Below are 7,602 nucleotides of genomic sequence, written 5' to 3' on the forward strand. Positions count from 1 at the left end.
GCCACTGGGGCATCTTGCAATGTGAGCGGAGGCGCAGCGTACGCGTGCGCGCCCATGGGGGTTGTGGCCTAGCCGCTACACAAGCCGGCTCGTGGCTTGGCTCCTAGCTGCGCAATCCACGCGGGTGCGCCAAGTACGCGCACGCGCCCTTGCTGAAGTTTCCAAAGCTCAATTTCTCATGCTCCTTTCCTTCGCGCCCATTCTCCTTCCCTCTTCCGGTTCATCCCTGCCCTATATTCTGAAACCACTTAACACACAGGTCACGGCATCGAATGGCACCAAGAGAAGATTAGAAATGTATCTAATTTAGTGCAAAATAAGCATGTTTTCATCCATGAGGCAAAAGTTAGGAAAGGAACACAAAGTATTGTATTTTCATATGAAAAGCGTGTGGAATCATTGATAAAACCCCTGAAATCGATACAAGATAAACCCTCAAAATGGGGTTTATCACAAACCTGTATAAGATGTCTCTGGTAAAGGTTGTGAGATGGATTGGAGACTTGCGAGTCGAGGCAGACGTCGGATTATCTGACTGGAGCAATGGGGAGTGGGTACCTACAAAGACACTTCGACGCTCAAGTCAGAATGGAGCTAAGAGGTATAGGGTGTGAGGAATGAATGAGTACCTGAGGGGGCCTAGGGATCCCCTTTATATAGGCGATGGTAATTATCTTATCTTGTCTTATTTGGTTAAGATAAGGGAGGTATTTGAATTTGATTGTTGGTTAGAAGCTCTAGTGGGCCGGTTTTGGGCCTTCTAAAAGGGCGAAGCGGGTCGGACCCGGGTAACCGGGTTCGGGGACCATTCCGGGTGTAGGATCCGTGGGCTAGATCCGTAACAGTTGCCCCCGGAGTGAGAGAGTGAGGGTGCTCGGTCTCATCACTGGAGAAACCTTTTCCTCGCCGTTGTGGTTTGGCAAGGAGATCGTTATTTGGTTTTTCCAGTCAAGGTCGAGGATTTGGGGAGTTCCTAGTCGTTTCATGCTCAGGCGAGGAGCGCGTTGTTTGGGCGTCTCATCACATACCGGGTTTGATGACCGTTCCGAAGAAGGGCCCGGAGATCGGGTCTAGAACAATTGCCCGCAGAGCATGAGAGTATGCTTTCTTGGTCTCAATGCTAAGTCATTAGAGAGTCTGATTCTCTGTAGTTCAGAAAACTGTGAGGGACCTGGAAAAGGCGTAACGTCATCCTGCACCAATTGGTAGGATGTTGGTCTGTCTGGCTTTCCGCGAGTTAGAAGACCGTCAGCTCATACTTGTTTTGTGTGGCGTTTTTTGGGCCGTTATTGTGACCTTATTTTAAACCTCTTGGTGGGCCGATTTCAAGACTTTGTTTATTTAGCTTATTTGTATTTCCGTTTTGTTGGCTTTGCGGGTGACCGATTCACGAGTCACTATTTTTGTTATTTGGATATCCATTTTGTTATTTGGATATCCATTTTATTGGCTTCGGGGTGATCAATTCCCGGGTAGCCGTTTGCTTATTTGGATATCTGTTTTATTATTTGGATATCCATTTTGTTAGCCTCGGGGTGATCGATCCCTCGGTAGCCATTTACTTATTTGGATATCTGTTCTGTTATTAGGATATCCGTTCTGTTGGCCTCGGGGTGATCGATCTCCGGGCCACCATTTTTTGTTATTTAGATACCCGTTTTGTTAGATATCCATTTTGTTGGCCTAGGGGTGATCGATCCCTCGGGGTAGCCGCGTTTAGTTCGTGCCATCGTACGGGGCAATGCTTTTGAAAAAAAATGAATTTCATTTGTGGTTTGGGCCTCGTTAAAACCTCCCGATGTCGATAGAAAAGAGTGCCCAGTAAGAAAATATACGATTGAATAACTTAAGCAATAAATGAAAGTGAAAAAGGCAAATATAAAAGATGAAGAGATAGTCTTTAATGATCTCGATCTTGTTGCTTTGGAAGGATGCTTCTACATATAGTAGCGCCGTAAGTTGGTGGAATTTCAGGATCTTGGGAGCTTGGTCCCGTCTAGTCTTTCGAGCCTGTAGGCTCCTTTTCCGATTACCGTCTTGATTTGGTAGGGATCCTCCCAGTTGGGCATGAGCTTCCCTTTTCTGGGGTGGGTGGACTGATGTCGTTTTGTTGTAAGACGAGGTCTCCTGGTCCGAGGTCTCGTCATACCATACTGTCATTGTACCTTAGGCTTATTCTCTGTTTTAGGGCTAGCTCTCGTAGGTGTGCTATGCTCCTGACCTTGTCTGCAAGGTCCCATTCTGCTTCTTTGTCGTTTCCTCCCATGGTTCTGCGTGGACTTTGGTCTTGGGATCTCTTGTGGAGGGTTGAGCTGGTGTTCTCACACTCTACTGCGACTCCCCGGTCCCTGTGTATCATTTTGATAGTGCCATTATCGGCTTGAAACTTCATGATTAGGATCTTGGTGAAGATGACAGCGGATAGGTTGTTGATCATCTTTTTTCCGAGGATGATGTTGTAGGTAGTGAAGTCCTTGAGGACCACAAACTCAGAGAGGATGGTCTTCCTCTGGCTTCCAGTTCCGATGGTTAGTGGTAACACTATAGAATCGTCCTGTTTGAGAAACTTGTCTCCAAGTATAGTAACCCCGTTGTGATGGGTTTGAAGATTTTCGTTTCAGAGACCCAGCTTGTCGAAGCCTACTCTGAAGAGGATATTGGAATCAGCTCTGGTGTCGACCAGTATTCTTTTTCACAAGTCTGGTTCCGACTTTTGCCGAGATGACGAATGGGGCGTCTTTCGCCGAAGTGCCGTGTTGGCAGTCATCGGGGAAAAATGTGATTGCCGCTAGAACCAAGGAGATTGGTGCTTGGTTTCTTACGGCTAAGACTTTGAGATCCTTTTCTATTGCTGATTTTGACTTTTTCAGCGCGTCCTTTCCGGTGATGACGTTTACGATTAGGGTGGGGTCGGTTTCTGAACTTTCTTGGGATGCCTATCATATCGTCTTCGGGTTGCGTCCTTCACGTTCTTGTGATCTTTCTCTTTCAGTTCTCCAATGTTCTCGAATGATTTTGACAAACTCGGAGAGTTTGCCATCTCAGATGTCTTATTCGAGGGCATCTTTTAGGTCGAAGCAATCTTGGATTTTATGCACATATCATCGGTGGTAGTTGCAGCTTGTTGCCACCTGTTCGTTACTTTAGCTGTCGCGCCTTTGAAAGGATGCCTCGTTCCGCTATTTGGTGGCAGATGTCAGTGATGGGCGCGGGTAGGGGGTGTAGTTCGAGAACTTTCCAACCCTGGGTGGTCGGTTGGTGTTCACGGGTTTGAGATGCTCTTTTGGTGTATCTCTTGATGGTGGGTTACTATGAGGTGCCGTGTTACCGTGCTGCCGTTTGTTGGCGGTCACGACTTGGCTTACCTCTTTGTCGCTTATGTATTCCCTTGTGATGCTTTAAATTTCGTGCATGGTCCAAACTGGTTTGGTGGTAAGGTGTTTCTGGAAGTCTTCATTTATGAGGTCGTTGGTTAGACAGAGACTGGTGATCGAGTCTGTGAGTTTGTCGGCCGTTAGGCACTTATCGTTAAACCTATCGAGGTATTTTCTTGTGGATTCATCTTTTCTTTGGGTGATTCCAAGCAAGATGATGGGGGTGTTTTGCTTTGGTGATCCTAGTGGTGAACTGGGCCATGAACTTTCTGAAAATGTCATGAAAGCTGGCTATGGAGCCGTTTGGAAGGGCGTTGAACCATTTGATTACGGGGCCGACTAAGGTTATCGAGAAGGCCTTACACCGGACCATGTCAGTGGCTCCTTCCAGGTTCATCCTGGTCTCAAAGGCCGTTAGGTGTTCCTGGGAATCTTTGGTCCTGTCGTATTTCATGTCAGTGGACTTGTTGAAGTCCTTCGGGAGTTTGGCTCTCAAGGATTTTTCTGTGAACGGGATGGATTCCATTATCACGTGCATGTTTCCTACTTTTTTGGGCTCCCGATGGTGCCGTCGGTCGTCTTCTCCGTGCTGGTGTTTCGGGTCTAGGGAAACGATGTGGTCGTGCTGTTTGCTGTGTCGTTGCTCAGGCAGCCTGGTGTTCCTGGTATCATAGTGAGATCAGGTCTTGGAGGTCGCTTGGCTTGCATGCTCCGGGTGGTACCGTTCTTTGGGTGTAACTCGACCTTTGAGGTTTTGCACCTTGAGGCACAGCTCTTGGATTTATCTGGACCGCCTTCTCTCCCAGGCCGTCAGGTGGCCGGGCTTCAGTGGGAGGACGGTTGTCCTCTCTTGCTTGTTGCTGGGTTGGGGTTGGTTGGCGATGTGCGGCGCTTGTTATCCTCCCGTGGCTGGGAGGAGTGTTATCTTTGAGTTCGGGAGTTCGGATTTGTGGGTTTGAGTTGGGGTGTTGGCTGGAGGATTGCTCCTCGAGGTTCTCCGTTATGCCGCCACGATTTGGTAGTCCCCCGCATCTGTGCAAGAACCTTGAGAACTTTCTTGATCTCTTGGCTCCTGAGAGGTCCGAGCTGGGCCACGGTGGTGGCATTAAGGAGGTCTTTCATGATTAGCTTCTTTATGAATTTTCAGTAAGGTCCGAAGGGGGGATCATGGCGACAGAGTTGTCATAGGTGAGGCGGCAGATGGCAGAGGTTTAGAACCTGGTGTTGAAGGAGGTGACCTTGTGGGTTTGGAGGAAGAGCTTGAAGAGTTCAAAAGAAGAAGCAACCACGGTGGGCATGGAGCCCAAGTAGAGGGAGAAGATGGGGCCATGGCGCTTGGAGAGACGGATGAGGGAGTGGTGAATGAGAGGGTCTAAGAGGTGGAGGTGTCCCACTAAAGGGAGGCGAGACTTTGGGCTCGAAGGATTTCGAATTTCACCATTGGAGTAGCGCGAAGGTGCATAAAGAGTGTTATCACTAAGAAGGTGATTGCAAGTCGAAGAAACATTGTTCCTTTGGGATTTCGCCGTTGGAGTAGGGCGAAGGTGTGATATCACTAAGAAGATGATGCAAGTTAAAGAAACATTATTCCTTTTTTCTTTCAGTTACAAGCAAGAAATCAAGTGAGTGAGTTTGAGGATTGCTCTTCTAGGTTATCTGTCACGCCGCCACGACGTTGCAAAGTCCCCACAGACGGCACCAATGTACAAGATGTCTCTGGTATCGGTTGTTAGATGGATTGGAGACTTGCAAGTTGAGACGGACGCCAGATTATCTGACTGGAGCAATGGAGGGTGGGTACCTGCAAAGATACTCTGACGCTCAAGTCAGAATGGATCTAAGAGGTATAAGGTGTGAGGAAAGAATGAGTACCTGAAGGGGCCTGGGAATCCCCTTTATATAGGTGGTGTTAATTATCTTATCTTATCTTATTTGGTTAAGATAAGTGAGGTATTTGAATTTGATTGTTGGTTAGAAGCTCTAGTGGGCCGGTTCTGGGCCTTCTAGAAGGGCGAAGTGGGTCGGACCCGGGTAACTGGGTTCGGAGACCGTTCCGGGTGTAGGATCCGTGGGACGGATCCGTAACAAAACCTATTAGCAATCTTCAGAGATATACAATATAAAATAAACACCAAACTAACAGCAAAATTAAAATAGCAATAAGATTACAGAAAAGCTTCCATGCATACATACGTCTTAAGTTAGTTCATACAAACTTGACACGCTTATCTATGTATATATACATATAGACTTATATACAACTAATAACTTTCCAGAATACCTGGTTTATATAGAAAACTCCTAAACTGGTACCCGGACTAAAAGAAAAGAAAATATCAAGTCCTATCCCTAAAAAATGCTACAAAAGTGAGGGAAGCAAAGTCTAAGGAACGAATACCATCTATCGTACATTCTTCTACCATCGAGGCACAAGTTTGCAACCATCAACTCAGGCATCTCTTGTAGGGTCCGACAACACGTGCTCCTCTGCTACCTCTCTGAATATAACTCCAGTGGTGGCAGACAAGTCGAGATCCTCCATCTGGGGGAAAAGGAAAAAGAAGGGGTGAGAATCAATATGGTTTCCAGTAAGGCGACACCGTAAAAACACGTCTCTCTCGTGAAACCTAAGGTTCTGGCTCTATCGTTATAACTCACTTGCTAAGTCTCTCGGCTACTTCCGTATCGCATTTCTGACATAACTCTATCTTGGCATCTTCCTTTGGGGTTAATGCCGCTCTTTACGCTATTCTCTATGGCTACTGTTCCTAGTTTTATTATCTTAATCTAAGCTTTGGGGAACTTGTGATTATACAATTTTAAATACAAACAGGAATCAGAGAATAGAAGATTAACAAGAAGCAAATAGCATGTAGCAGAAAGAATGAACAGTAAACAATCACAATCAAATGCGCAAATAATTTACGATGCATGCATGTTCCTAGTGCAGGTCATGAGCTCATGCGTCGGTTGTCTATCCGCAACCCGACGTTACTAGGAGCAAATCCCGAATATGGTTTTTTTACTGTGTCAGTTAGACACCTTAGCATCACAGTTACCCGTGTCAATTAGGCCTCATCATATAATGTGCATCATAGTAAGAAATAGTTCTATCAGTTAGGCGAACATTCCCGCATTAGCAACCTTAGGCTATCCGTTAGGCGGACACTTTCGCATTAGCAGTTTGGCACAAAGGCCCATTTAAACATACAATATGCTATCAGTTAGGCGGACATTTCTGCATTAGCAATCTTAGGCTACCAGTTAGGCAGGCACTTCCGCATTAGCACTCGGCACACAGGCCCATTCGAACATACAATATTAATTCTCCTTTCTTTCCTAGTTTCTCATTCCTTTTCTTTCCCTTTAAGTATCTTTTCCATCCTTTATTTCTCACCTTCTTTCCTTTCCATTATGCCTCTGCATCACCTTACAGCTAAGCACACCTCCACATCACCAAGTAGCTAAATATACCTCTACATCACCATGAAACTAGGCGTACCTCCGAATCACCGTTTAACTTTAAATCTTCCTAGGGACAACTTATCTTCTTATTCATTTTCTAGACTTGTTTAGCCTAATTCCTTCTTGGCGATCAATTTTCTATTTAACAATTAATATAACAACCAAACTCAGATTCGCGCAAACTTTATATCCACGGGTTCGTATCGAACTTAAGTTTCATTTGGTTCAAGATTCAGATAATTTCCATTTCCAAAACAAAAGTTATGCCTGTTGGAAATAAGTAGTATGACCACAATCCAATCAATCATGTGTCAAATAATTTGTTATTGTTATTATATTAAAATGTTAATATAATAACGTCCTTTATTAAATTTAGAGATTTATCATTATGATAGTGATCATAATATTGAGAGATAAATCTTTTATAATTTAATCTAAATTGTTCTTGGTCATAGGATTATTAAAAAGGACATTAATAATCCGGAAAGATCAATATATATATAATGGTCTTCATTGGATGAAGATTAATAGATCTCATTTATTAAATTATATATATATATATATATATGGTGCATATAGAGATATGACCATTGAACTGACTCACTTTGAGAATTCTTAATGGTTATAATTACCGCATATTTGTTAATAGGATATTCTCAAAATGAACATAGTAATAGAGTTTCCTTTGACCTGCGACTGTCATAGTAATTAACAATGTATTTATTATACTTTGATTCCGGACACCTAATACCCTAGGGTGCTA

The 7,602-nt window shown here is 44.6% G+C and overlaps 1 long non-coding RNA gene across 1 annotated transcript in view; it reads right to left on the reverse strand.

The window, feature by feature from the left end:
* LOC110263122 overlaps positions 5,578–7,602 on the reverse strand; it is a 15,924-nt gene continuing 13,899 nt past the window's right edge. Inside the window, exon 2 of the long non-coding RNA XR_002348211.1 lies at positions 5,578–5,916. This is a non-coding gene — a long non-coding RNA (uncharacterized LOC110263122). The remainder of the gene's footprint in view (positions 5,917–7,602) is intronic.

The sequence above is a fragment of the Arachis ipaensis genome, chromosome B06 (genome assembly GCF_000816755.2).
Source record: "Arachis ipaensis cultivar K30076 chromosome B06, Araip1.1, whole genome shotgun sequence".
NCBI classification, from domain to species: Eukaryota; Viridiplantae; Streptophyta; class Magnoliopsida; order Fabales; family Fabaceae; genus Arachis; species Arachis ipaensis.